This window comes from Triturus cristatus, chromosome 9, assembly GCF_964204655.1.
Source record: "Triturus cristatus chromosome 9, aTriCri1.1, whole genome shotgun sequence".
NCBI lineage: Eukaryota > Metazoa > Chordata > Amphibia > Caudata > Salamandridae > Triturus > Triturus cristatus.
The window spans coordinates 199,607,483-199,622,398 of record NC_140592.1 but is presented as its reverse complement, the minus strand read 5'-3'; positions in this window follow the sequence as shown (position 1 = coordinate 199,622,398).

Sequence of the window (14,916 nt, the reverse complement as noted above, 5' to 3'; positions counted from 1 at the left end):
CTGGTGGTGTGCAGGTCACAGGTCAGGTTGTCAGCATGTCATAGCCACTCCCTGAGGGCAGATTTGCATGCACACCACACCCATCCGGCACAGGCGTCACAGGCCATGCGACTCCCCCAACATAAGGGGCCGACGACGTCACATTCTCCTCTGCCCGTGGTGGCTGGATGAAGGACGCCACGGTTCCCAATCATGAAGGGCACAAGAGTTTTGTTGTGCACAGGGTTCGTGGAAACCCAGGCCTGAGTATGGCATGGGCCGACCACCACGTGGTGCTGACTGGGGTTGCACAGGGTTAGTCGCACCCAGCGCATTGCGGCAGGCACAGGCACCCTGCCATGGGATGGTGACTTTGGGTGCACTGAGTCAGTGGCACCTTAAGCTGCTGAGCGGGTGGCCACCCTGCGATGATGCCCCGTCCCGGCGGTCTGGGCAACTCAGGTTTCGTGTGCCCTGCTGGACCGCAGTGTAGACCAGAGCCAGTGGGCAGAGCAGGCCTACCACCACGTGGCCTCGCTTCCAGGTCACAGACTTAGTGGCACCCATTGGGCTGATCGGGTGTGCAAAAGAGACACAATCGATGTACATAATGCTGAACAAATCAAAACTGAGTGCGTGTGCAGCCTGCGATGTTGCCGGGTGCACTGTTACGTCCTCTGCCATGGAGTATTCAAGACCCAGCAACAAACGTGAGACCTGGTGGTCTGCGGGGCATGGCTGCATGGTGTGGAGGGTGCCATGTCCGCGGGCCCCGGGCTTGTGGCTTGCAGAGGCATGTGGTGGGACATCCTGTCTACACGACAGTGGAAGAAGGTGAGCAGTGAGGCCTGGGTGTGCATGGGTGGGCATGCTGCATGGGTGGCGGGTGCCTTTGTGATGCCTCTGCCTGGGTGTGCATGGACGGGCAGGCGCTGTTGTCTTGTGCAAGTGTGTGTACTGTGCCAGTCATGTATCTGGACTCTGGTTCAGGTGGCGGCTCTGACTCAAATGTGTGTCCTAGTGTACTGCTATACATACCGGCACGTGGTTGGAGACACACCGGTGGCAGCAGGTGAGAAGTGTGGCCTGGGTGCTCAGGGACGTCTCTCTCCCTTTCTCTCTCTATCTCCCTCTCTTCTCTCTCTCTCTCTCTCTCTCTCTCTCTCTCTCTCTCTCTCTCTCTCTCCCTCTCTTCTTCACTCTCTCATCTTCTCTCTCTCTCTCTCTCTCCCTCTCTTCCTCTCTCTCTCTCTCCTTCGCTCTCTCACTGTCCTTTGATGTGCGCAGGACACACCTTCTCATCATGTTTTTTGTCTTGCAGACTGTGACCTACGGACTGTCCTGCGGGGAGTCGCCATGTGTCTTCATTTAATTTTGGTGTTCATTTTAATAAAGTTTAATTTGTTGCAGTGAAAGTGAATGTGTGATGCTCATTTCTGTGACTATACATGCATTTCAACTGTTGTGATTGTGCGACATCATGCAGAATATTTTGTACATGTTTTTGTACAGCTGATGTGGCATGTCTTTGTTGGGGGGGTGCTAGGGAGGGGTGGTCCGGGGGTGCTGTCGGTGGGTGTTGTGGCCCTCTTGGGTGTCCGGGCCGCATGATGTGTGGCTCCAGGGCACCTGTTACACTTCCGATGTGGCCCTAGGGTGGTCTCCCTTTTGTGGTGCTGACTACCATCCAACTAAACACCAGGTCAGAGTAGGTGTAGATTTCCTGGTGCTAACGTGCCTTATCACCGGTTTTGTGTTCTTATCACCGATCTGGCTGGTTGTTGAGAATGTTGAGGTGTGGTGTGGTCATGGCTTTTGGCATGGGAACGCCTACTCTGCATCTCATTTGTGATAGCCGCGGGGATCCTCTGTGGTGATGCTTTTTGTGCTGTGGGCTGTTAGCACCAGCTTGTGAATGGGGAGGTAAATTTATTACGACTTTGGCTGCGATAAAGTGGCTTTAATTTGGCGATAGCTCCTTGTGAATATGGCCCTAAGAGTTTCTCTCAGCATTGATCATCTGGATGAATCGGACAAGCATCCATCAATAACTCCGAGACACATGGCTTCTTCGTCATTAAATTAATTGAACTTACAGTGTTTGATGAGTGTATCAAGTCTCTCCAAAAATTCATCAATGGTTTCACCAAAGTTTTGTCCTTCTTGCCTGAAAATGTATCTTGCGTAATCAACATTTGGTATTGGACTGAATTTGGGATTCAATGTTTCTTTATTTTGACGGTATGGGATTTCTTAATTAGGTTGTGGCATTTTCTTTATGACTTCTTTCACATCATCATCAGCAAGATTTTTGAGATACTTGATAATATTTTTTTATCAGTCTCTTCAAGTGCATCAATGAAATCATCAAATGTCTCTATTCATGCAGTCCATCTATCACCAATTATCTGCTTTTTGGCACTATGGAAAGGCAGGGTGGTTTCAGGAATGCAGCAGCATTGAAGACCAGTTTGAAACTTAATGACAATTGCTAGTGTATCACTTGGTTTAGCAACTCATTTGTGAGACCTTGCGACGTGCTGGCCTCTGTATAATCTTTAACGATAGCTAGGAATGTGCCTTTCTTTGCTGCCATCTGAAAAATGTCACTATTCCTAGAGTTGCCATTGCCTCTTTGAAGACATTTTATGTTGTTTTGAGTCCCACTCAGCAACTGTGGGGCCGATTCACAAAAGTAATCTGATACAAAATCCTAAACGTACTACTTTTCTTATTCACAGAAGGCATTTAGTAGTAGTAAAGTTAGGATTCCTAACTTTACTACTACTAAACTGAGACAAAATCCTAACTTTACGACTTTCGGTTTTCACAAAAGGCATTTAGTAGTAGTAAAGTTAGTAACTTTGCTACTACTAAATGCCTTCTGTGAATACCAAAAGTAGTACTTTTAGGGTTTTGTCTCAGATTACTTTTGTGAATTGGGCCCTTAGTGAATAAACCGCTTCGGGTAAGCAAAACCCTAAATATTTCTCGTTGAGCCACCTTCACTGAGCGCTATGGTACAAAGTCTCACTTTAGTGTATTCAATAACTGGCACATGCATCAAGCCTAAAACAGCTCGCAAAATTTGCGAGTAGCTAATTGCGAGCGCAAACCACCTATTTCCCATGCATCAAACAAATCCCTGAAATTCGCAAATATAGCGACTCGCAATTACCGGGATCCCCGAGAGATAGCGAATCGGAATCAGCACCAACCAGAATTGCGGGATTAAATAAGGAATCGCAGAATTAACCCGCAAATGGATGCATCAAAAGTCGCTAATAGCGATTTCACCCAAAATCGCTATTTTGCAAGTGCAGAATAAGGAGTATCAGAAGCAGGTGGTAAAAATATTTCTTTCTCATTTCTATGCTAAAACAATGATGGAGCTGGTGAGGGCTATTGCAACTAACCAATGAGTCCATGTAGGAGGCACACAAAGGCGGCACACAACATGTGTGATGGGGGGACGAGGACCCATGCAGCAGGGCAGGTCAGACGGAGATTCCAGGAGAGGGCATACTGCCTGCGCATCACTCAGATGTGACACACCCAAGAGGACTGATATGAGTAGTACATGATCAATGCTGAGATACAACTCACCCACAAATCCAAATTGACAACACCAATGCTGCGCTAAACACAGAGGACCCATGCTAAGGGTCCCCATGTCCAGTTGTAATGTTGCCTGAACCCACAGCATCATGAGGTGTCCAGGGTGTAGTAGCATTAGCGGGAGGGGTATCACTGGGCTCCCACTCACGTGTCCAGATAACCTCCCTGCCTGCCATGATGACTCAGACCCACGACCACATCAGCCTCCCCAGAACCCAAAAGGAATTGATTCCACCAAGACTCCATACAAATATGACTGCACAATTCCCTGATGTGAGTTGAATGGCGAGATAGCCCACACGACCCATATGTCCACCATCAGTCAATGAGTAGAGCTTCCATGACCGGAATTGTTATCACTCCATCCACGTCCAACCAATGTGCAATGTGGATGACATCATGTCGGATATCGCAGCGCAATCTCCTTGGAGCATCAATGATCCATACATGTTCCGAAACATTGGCATTCACACACGCCTGCTCAGGGGGGGACATGCCGAGGGACACCTGCTAGGTCAGACAATATACTCATGCACACTAAAGCATACTGTAATGGCAATGCAAACCTGACACATCCACATTGGTGGCAGCAGGTGCAATGTAGCCCATCGTAGCTACCACAATACGCATACCCATAGATAACCACGGCACTGCGGCCAATCAGCCCCCTGTACACCCACTACACCAGCATCATGGTAGCTATGCGGCGGGGCTGTTGATACGTGCCCACATCACCCAACATCACAACAAAGGTACGTATTAATGAGACAGACACGATCATCCATCAAATGCTAAGTTTTATTGTCACTTGCACATGGATTCTTGGGTATCTGAACAGACATGTAGCCTGAGGATACATTGACGTCATGTACCGAGGCACGATGATGAACAAGGTTTGGGACTCAATTGTCAGTCCCTCTGTAGGTCCTGACCATGGTTACGTCACCATGGCCAATTGTTCGGAAGGAGGCACACCGAGGCGCCTATCTCCTGCTGCGCCCTCCTCACCCATTAGTGGAATTGTAGGGGTCGAACGGCGTGCACTACACCTTCTGCCGGTGCTGACTGGCGCAGACATGCTGCTTACGCTGGATGCCCCCTCACTCCCCTCATCGCCAGTGGCAGTGCTGAGGCCACCTACACCAGCCTGGATCTGCTCAACAGCTGTTGTAACCTGTCCAAGGGCCCTGGCCACGTCCACATAACAATGCCCCATGTCGATTTGCATTACCACCGACCGACGTGACAGCAGTGCTGTGGCATTGCTCAACTTGAGGGTTGAGCGTGTCAATCCAGACAGGCACCGATGAATTGGAGATGCCTCCTTCGCTCGTTAATCTGTCCCTCCTGCATCACACGCACGAGCTCGTGAAATGTTGCGTTGGTGTCCCTGTTGCCCTCCACAACAGCTTGAGTGAGGGCACTCATGCGCTCTGCCATGGTGGAGAGGTTTTTGTTCAGTTTGGACATTTAAAGGCTGATGGCCCCCATGTGGCGTGCCTGCAGGCGCTGCACCCTTGTCATCTGCAGCTCAACTGGTCCCCAGACATTTGGTGTAGATGGCTCCTGCGCAGTTGTCTGGCCCCTTGGCCTGCGTCTACGCCTCATTGGGACGGGTGTCTGCGGGGTGGTGGCGGTGGTGGACCGGACACGAGGCGCCCCTTCTGCAGTTGCCCTTTCTGGTTCAGGAGAGCTCTCCATTGGCTGCATGGGAGGGACAGTAGCCCTGCGTCGTGTGGGTGCCTGGGATGTGCTGGGAGGTGTGACTGGTCTTGCGACGGCAGTGTCTGCGGTGGACTGGACGTGCTCCCCACATTTGCTGTCATCACTGTCTCCTTCATCAGCACCTGTTGTGTGAAACAGTGCAGGATTAATGTTTCATTGGATAAAGTTTTGCTACATTGTGATTATGTCTGCTATTACGTTCTCACTCTCTGTATTCCCTGTCTGTAATGCATCTTGGCCACATTGGTCTCACTATGTGCTATGTGACTCAATGATTGGTTCAGGGGACTACAACTCCCATGATGCATCAGTTACTGTATATGGACTGTGGACTGGGGTTGGTTACAGCTGCCTGCCTTCGTATTCCTGTATGGGTGCTATTATGATGTACATTGATGGGTATATCATTGTGCCTCTTACCTTCAGTACTGCAGGCTGCGCCGGATGTATCCAACTGCGTGACCCCCGCAGAAGCTTCAGGCAGGATAGTGCCCTCGATCAGGTCCTCCAGGGCTGTGCTGTCCGGGACTGTAGATGGTCCTCCTCCGGTGCTCTTAGCCTCCCTCAGCCTCTGGGCGATGCGCTCCTTTGCACGGCTGCGCAAATCGTACTAGCGTTTTTTTTAGGTCATCTATGCTGCGGTGTGTAACACCCACAGCATTTACTCTTGTCTTTATCTTGTTCCAGAGGCGTCGTTTCTCTGCCTCCGGGACTTTCAGGGAGAGCTTCCCGAAGAGCTTGTCATGGCTCTTCACCACATCTTCTATGAGGTACTCCAGTTCCCTCTCACTGAACTTCAGTTTTCTCTTCCTGGCACCTGCACCCTCCTCAGCAGATCTTTTGGCCATTTCCTGGGTTGTCAGTGGTCTGGATATTCAGTGGTTCTCTGCACAGCTCTTTGCAGGCACTCAGCTTCCTGCTCTGGCTTCCTCTGGACACAGAATGCACCATGGGAAGAGTTACTTCCTGGTTCTGATGTCATCAGGCTGTTCCCGATGCGACTTTCGCAATTAGCGATCTCGCAATTAGCGATCTCGCTAATTGCGATCTCGCTAATTGCGAGGTCGCTAAATGAGTGTTTTCAGAAAAATTAGATTTTTTGGTCATTTTCGATAACGCGTTTAGCGATTTTTAGCGATTCGGTACTTTTCCGGTATCTGCGTCATGCATAGGAGATAGCGAGTCCTTATTTGCGATTCCTTAATAATCGCTAATAAGGATTCGCTATTTCTTAGCTTGATGCATATGCCTGCAAGTCCTTTATTTCTTCTCTTCTAAATGTCAATTTGAATTTTCTGATACCAGGTTGATCTTCACCTTGCAGCGCTTCTGTTCACAGCATTATTTTGCAAGTTTTGATTATCAGCAGCTGCCCTTCTTAACCCAGGATGAATCCACCTTCAGCAATAGCACTCTGTATAATGTGCATATTTATCTTGCGTGGCAACGCAGTACCTTTAGGTATGGCCTGACCAGCAGGTTCTCGACCATCAATGTGTAGATTCTTTTTAATGCTTCCCGTGTCTTCACATGCTTTACAATGGCTGGAGTTGCACTTTGACTCCACATGTGAAGCGTTGATTCCATACTTCAACAGTGACACATGTGGCATGCAAGAGCAGTTTGCTTGGACCATGGCAAACTCTCTGGGAGAGTATGGTCATTCTTCGGGTTAGTTATACCCTATTTTGTGCATTCTGCAGCAGGTGATTGTAAGCAGATTATGGAACTCGCTCCCTTATTCCCTCAGAAGTGATCCTGAACTTCTCAGTTTCAGACGTCAACTTAAGACCTGGTTGTTCCATCAATAATCTTTGTCTTGTAGGAATGATAGCATGTCGGATTTCTCTCTTCTCGAGGTATTACTTCAGCGCCGGGACACTCTTTTTGAGTAGCCGTGCGCTCTATAAATCCCCCATAACATAACATAACATACCATAGAAAGAGGAAAATGCTTCAGGGGATCGTTTTTGTGCAGAAAGTTGCCCCTGCTTGCAACATGGGTATTCTTGCACCGTGGTGCATGGGTACCTGTATTGGAGCAAAGCAGCACATTGTGCACCAGCACTGGGAAAAGAAAGGAATGTGTCATATGATGTTAAATACCGGACATGCCTGTCCTTTCACTGTCACGCAGTGCAGCAAAGTGGCTTGCTGTGCTCCATGACGTTTTATAAATATGCCCCAACGTATCCAGTTGTGTCACTGGAAGCACATAGTTCGAGAGTAAACCAACAATGCATGGAAAGGGAAATTGGATTAGGAGATAGACACTGCTAAGGTCCACACTGAGTATCTGTCAGGGATCTATCAAGATTCAGTGACTTTTGTAATAATGTGAAGTTAAAAAAGTACACATCTCATACGCATTGAAATCTTCTCTATTGTTTCAGTCTTTTTACCTGAACACTTACATCCTCTCAAGTGGTATCGAACTGTGCAAGGACAGGGCTGGCAACAATCCAGGAAAGATTTAGTGGCAAGGTTGATAAGAAACCTATAGAAGCATCAAAACATAAAAAGTCATGTAAAATGTTTGCTGCTTTTGTGCACCAGACAAGTGTTAATAGCATAATAATGAATTTACTGAAACAGTTTGGGCTGCCACTCATTGCAGTCCCCATGCCTGATGAGGTAAATTCTAAGTTCCAAGGGTTCAAAAGTTCAAAGCGTTTGATGAGTTCATTTCATTTTTTGGAAGTGAGTATCACAAACTTTTGGTGTTTTCCATATGAAAAAGGAGTCCAGTATCGGGGGCGTGGCTTGGCGCCGACCGGTGATGGCAGCGCTCGGGTGAGGCTCCGAGGCGGCGCCGGGAGATATGCCGGTTCCTGCTTTTATTTCCTGGGGATGACCGGCTGACGGAGTGTCGGAGTGTATCCTGACCCTACCCGACATCGATAAAGGCGTTTTGGAGGCTCCGCGACGTTGCTGCTGACATTAGTGAGTCCTGTCAGGATTTTCTTAGATGCGGCCGCCATCTTGGGCTCGTCGAGCATTACGCATTACGATGCGGTTAATTAACTATCAGCCCAACGCTCTGCTGGCTTGATAACGCTCGCTCCCAATGGCCCATAATGTGCCTGTCTGGATGTTTCCTTACTCCCATATGGAGCGTCTACTTTAATGGACTGCCAATTTCTTCTCAAATGCAAGGATAAAGTTTCCTCATTATTATTTTTTGTCTTACATGCCTACTACTGTGCCGTCTCTCAAGCCACGACCTTATTGTCGTCCTGTGGGGATTCTTCCCGGATTTTCTTGGTGAGCGGCAAATGGTTTCATTATAAAACACTCACTGCGGACTCTTGTGAGGTGCGCGCTGAGGCGTCTCTTATCGTCATTCACCTTTCGACAATTTGAATGAGCTCACTTTATGTTGCGCAGTGAGTCGGCACCACTTTTTTGTACTATAATACTACATGAACAATGCTTTGATCCTCTCGTGGATGGCATCTTCCACTTTTTCGTATACGCTTTGACGACTGTTTTCACTTGATATGAGGTGAAGTGGGCTGCATTTCCTTCCTGCACTATTCTGATACCATCGCACTCCTGCTGGGCTCTTTTTCTTTTTTTCTCTTTTTTGTGCTGTCTTCGTTCTTGCTTCTGGCGACCTCCACTGTGTTAGCCATTCCACGGATATGCTACATGGGCAGACTTAAATCAATGTCGCGCTTCCCTCGTTCCACCAAGCCTCAGATTGTGAAGAACTCCAAGGTTTTTTCTGCTTTTTCGCAACTAGAAGATTCTCTTAATTCATCTGGATCAGAATCGCCAATGGATCTTCCTAAGAACCCGCAGGATACTTCTAAATCCAACACGAAAAGACTCAAGTCAATCTCTCTTTCACCTCCAAAGCATTCGGGGCAAGTGTCCATGGAACTGTTGTTGGTAGAGATAAGGTCCTTGCGTCCTTTTATGGAAGAGACTAATGTTAAGCTCCAGGTCCTCACGGACAATTGGTCGCAAATGGAAACGAGAGTCACTTCAATTGAAAAATCTGTTCAGTCGTTCCAAGAGACATCCTCTGTGGTCTCCAACTTGAAAACTCAAGTCTCAGATCTTCAACAACAGGTGGAGCAGTTGGAGAACAGAAACAGGTGCAATAACCTTTGTATTTATGGCCTGGCCGAGGGACTTGAGGGGTCCGACCCCATCACCTTCTTCAAGTCGTTCCTCCCCAAGCTCTTGCACCTGACACAGGACAAGGCTCTCAACATCCAACGAGCTCACAGGCTGGGTCGACCACCTTCCTCTACTTCTCCATCTCAGAGGCCCAGAGGGGTCATCATCTACTTTTTAGAGTATACTGACCTTTTGATGGTTTTAACGGCGGCCAAATCCTCTCCGAATTTATCCTGGTCTGGCTCGTCCCTATTCTTCGCACAGGACTATGCTAAGGCTACTGCCTCTCGGCGAAAGGCTTTTCTGCACTTGAGAGCGGATCTGCAGGCGATGGGGGCGCGATATGGCCTTTACCATCCATGTTTATTTAAAGTTACTCACAATAATAAGACTACAACTTATGAAGATCCAGTGCGTTTACAAAGTTTCATCAATGCGCATAAATCATCTGCCATGACTGCCTCCGGATCATCTTCCTCTGCTTATGGCTGACTGTTGCTTTTATAACCCTCATATGGCTGTTGCATTTTCTGTTGTGCTTTTTCAAAAGTTTCTCTTGGTTGTAGTACACCTGAATTCTTTCTGATTATCCAGTTGCCCGCTTTATTGACTCTTTATTGACTCTTTATTGTCTAGGCATGATGATTGTCTTTGTTTTCCTTGTTCGTCATGGTTTCAACATGATTTCCTAGTATGTTTTAACCCTTTGTTCTCCTTTTTTCGTCTTCCAGGAATTTGTCCCCGTGTTTGATGATGTTTCTCGGCCCCTGCCTCGTTGGCCCCGGACGTGCTGCCCCACCCCTGTGGTTCCTTCCTCCCGCCACCCTTTCTCGTATCTCTCCTTTGTAGGTATGTTTTTTCCCTACTTCCTTATTTGTCTTTTTTGCGCATCTTTTGCTCTTTCCCTTTCTTCCTCCCTTTTCCCTTTTTTCTTGTTTATGTTTTTATTCACATATTTTTATTGTGATTTACTATATCTGATAGAAGTTTTTTGCTCCTGTAAGGATTGCATTCCTTGTTCTTCTTGGTACACTTGTTTTTCAACTTTTTTCCCCTTTTTGACTTCTTATTCCAGTGCTTATACCGCTCTTCTATATCCCCCTCTCTGCAATAATGCTTTTGCTCTTCTATTCTTCCTTCTGACTCCATTTTTCTCTTTACTTCTTCCTTATTTCTGGTTTTCTGGATCACTTCCGATATTGTTGCATTTTATTCACCCTTTCTTGATATGGCTCACACTCATCATCACTTGTTTCCTTTTCTTTTACTTCAACATGTTTCCGCTAGTTTTTCTTTTTTCCTTCTGCCCTCTCTACTTTTCATGGGTTTTTTTTTTATTGGCTCTGTTATTTACAATTTTTGTAGATAAGTTACTGTCATGTCGTTGAATATATTGTCATGGAATGTGAAGGGTATCAATTATCCGATTAAGCGTCAACGGATTTTGTCACACCTTGCCAAATTGAATGTTGATATTGCATTCCTCCAAGAAACGCATTTAACTGAGGTTGAGTCTGTTAAGCTTAAACGCGGTTGGGTGGTTGAACTGTTTTACTCGCAAGGTGATGGCAAACGTAATGGTGTGGCAGTCCTTTGTCGCAAGTCTCTTCCCTTCCAGGTCCTTACCCATGAGTCGGATGCTTCTGGTCGATGGGTTTATGCTAAGTTATCGCTCAGAGGTGTTCCAGTCTCTCTTCTCAATGTATATGGTCCCACCACAAGCGAACCTTCCTTTTGGGCTGATTTCTCTCCACTTTTAACTAAATTTATGGACCACAACTTCATTCTGGCAGGAGATTGTAATCAACCTCTCGATCCCTTCATCGATAGGGTGTCCAAAGCCCCATATATTCCCAACAAGCCCCACAAGCTGTTTAGCCATGCCATTTCACAGCATAAACTAGTAGATTCCTGGCGCCTTTGCAATCCAAGGTTGCGGGAGTACACTTTTTATTCCCCCTGTCACCGTTCCCAGTCACGACTTGACTACATCTTTGTTTCCCACAACCTTGCTCAATCACTCATACACTCTGAGATTGGCCCGATATTGCTCTCTGACCACGCTCCTGTTCTTACAAGTGTCGATGTATTCCCTAAAACTGTTGGCCCCAGGAGATGGCGTTTTAATAATTCCCTCCTTGCAGACCCCAAATTTACAGCCACCTTTACTTCCTTTTTTGATGAATTTTTCCTCCTTAATGCTGACGATGCTCTCCCTGACCACACTATCTGGGATGCTTTTAAGGCAGCAGCACGTGACTTTATTATTAGTTACGTCGCGAACAAGCGTAAAAGCGCCTGAAGGTTCACTAAAAGTCTCCTTTCTGACATTAAAACTCTGGAACATGCATATTTCACCTCGCATTCTGCTGACAGCCTGACAGCTCTTATCGCAGCAAAAATGAAGTTTAATGAGAAATCTACGGAGGATGCTTCCTTGTACCTGTTGAAGTCTACCGCCAAATTTTATGGGGGTAGAAACAAGGCAGGAAAGCTCTTAGCTAATTATTTGAAGATTAAGCATAATAAGTTAAATATTGAATCTGTTTATGACAATTTAAAACATATGGATGTTGATATTCTCGCTGAATTTTCACGTTTTTACGAAACTCTGTATACCTCCGATACCCAGTCTACTCCCAACTCCCTTGCTCGTTTCTTCTCCACCATTCATACACCAGCTGATTTCCCTCCAGATGTCTCCTCCTTAGAATCGGACGTCACACAACAGGAATTACTTAATGCATTGCAACGTCTCAAACTTAACAAAGCCCCTGGTCCTGACGGCTTTACCGTCGAATTCTACCTTCACTTTTCTAAATTGTTGATCCCACGACTTCACTCTCTACTCCATACTTTTATTTCCTGCGGTGCCTCCTCAGGGACGTTTTCGGATGCCCATATATGCCTCATACCTAAACCCGGAAAGGATGCACATTATTGCAAGAATTACAGGCCCATATCCCTAGTCAATATTGATTACAAACTCTTCGCTAAAGCATTAGCGATCCGATTGGATCACCTTCTCCCCGATCTTCTAGGCGAGGAGCAATCTGGGTTTGTTAAGGGCCGATACATTACGGACAACACTAGACTCTTATTCAACATCCTGTCAAAATCCTCCTGCTGCCAGCACTCTCTTGCAGTGATTGCCCTTGACGCCGAAAAGGCTTTTGACCGAGTTGAATGGCGCTACCTCTTTCACACTCTCACTTGGTTTGGTTTTGGCCCTAGATTTATCTCTTTAATTTCCCTGTTATATTCCCATCCTAGAGCGGCAGTATTTGCGAATGGCCAAATTTCCTCCTATTTCGACCTAGGCAGAGGCGTTCGCCAGGGTTGCCCTTTATCCCCTTTTCTTTTTAACCTTGCATTGGAGCCCTTTCTTTCCAGACTGCGTCAAAATCCTGCCATCCATGGTTTCCAGATTGCGGACTCGCATATTAAACTCGCTGCCTATGCAGATGATATTTTACTCTTTCTTTCTAAACCTGCAGAATCCATCCCTGCTTTCATGACTGAAGTCAGAATTTTTTCCTCTATCTCTGGGTATAAACTTAATCATGATAAGTGTGAGATTCTTCCCCTGACCAAATTTACTTTCAAACAAGAATTTACTGACTCTCGGTTCACTTGGAGTCCTTCCCACATTAAATATCTAGGTCTATACATTACCCCCTCAATTTCAGATACTATTTCTTTGTGTATGTCCAAATGCTCACAAAAGATCGCAGATCTTACAGCATGGTGGCACCCTTTATACCTTTCATGGTGGGGTCGTCTTGACACTATTAAAATGATGATTTCTCCTATTGTTTTATACACACTTTCCAATATCCCAGTCCCCATCCCAACAAAATTCTTTACCAAGATGAATTCTACGTTATCCTCGTTTTTATGGAATTCCAAAAAATCCAGAATGTCTCTTGCTAGGCTCATCTGTCCGGCTTCTGAAGGTGGTGTAAACTTTCCTGACTTCCCTGCATATCAGAAGGCCTTTTTACTGCGTCAAGCTTCCTTCTGGTTACAAGATTCCACTTCCCCCTGCCCTCTATGGCTTAAAGTTGAACGTACTCTCCTCTCCCCGTTCTCTTTTGCAGAATATCTTGCTTTTTCCCGTAAGCCTTCCTTGATTCCCACTCCCATTCACAAGTACACTCTTAAGCTTTTACTGTCAGCTGCTCCTAGCCCTCCTATGACCGTTGCTGATCTCCTTTCTTCCACTATCTGGCATAATAAATATCTCCTAATCGCTCATAAGCCCTTCTATTGGAAAGCTTGGAGAACCCGAGGTTTGACTTGGATTTCGCAACTCTTTTCTGGCTCCACCTTTGTTTCTTTTCCTGACCTCTGTGCCTCCTTTGGCTTACCCCAATCCTTTTTCCCCAAGTATCTTCTCCTCAAAGCTGCTGTCCTGGAGATTTATGAACGACGCTTGGTTTTTCCTCCTCCCCCTATTTCTCACACCCCTATTTTTCGACTTCATTCCCTCCTCCGTACTGCCCCCAAAGCGTCTCTTCTTTATAAACATCTTCACACACCTGAGTCACTTAGACCTAAATCCAAGGTTGAACTTCAATGGGAAAATGACCTCGGGATAGATTGGCCGATATTTTTATGGGACAAAATCTGGACAAAATTGCGTAAAACTTCTAGAGCAGCTTCGTTGACACAATCCCTATTTTTTATTTACAACAGATTACTTCATACTCCTTCTACGCTGCATAAGCGATTTCCTACTACCCCAGACAAGTGTTGGTCGTGTGATGCTCCCAATGCTACCCTACCCCACATGCTATTTCTTTGCAGACATGTACATGATTTTTGGTTACAGGTATGGGCCCAGATCAATGTTATTTTTCATACTTGTATTCCTTTTTCTCTTACGCACCTTTTCCTGGGCAGTTTATCCACTAGCTGGAACAACGTAGATATGTCTGTACGCATTGTTGACTTGTTATTGGCTGTTACTTTTCAGCAGATTACTGTTAATTGGAAAAATGCATCCAATATTTCTTTCAAAGCGTGGTGGTATAATGTCTGTCATAACCATAGACTTGATAATGCCTTTGTCTTTCCTGTTCAATTAGCAGCTAAACGTGCAGACCTGTGGCTCCCCATTACGCTCTATTTAGATAATTGTGCTGCTCGCTCTTAACCTTCCATTGCCTGCTCAACAAGAAGTTCCCAAACCCCCATGATACCCTTTTCACGTTCAGAATGTTTCACCCTACTGTTTTATTTTCATGCTTTTTGTAATTAATCGTTTAGACAGGATTGATATAATTTCCTTGTTTCTTTTCAATGCCCATGTTCATTGCTCTGCTGTGTACTTTCTCTTACATATTCCATTTGCAATCCCCTTCCCCCCTTTTCTCTACCCCTTCTTCCTCTCCCCCTCCTTCCTAATTGATATTTTGTATTGCATTTTACTTGCTCATTATCTAATAAAATTCTCTTAAACTT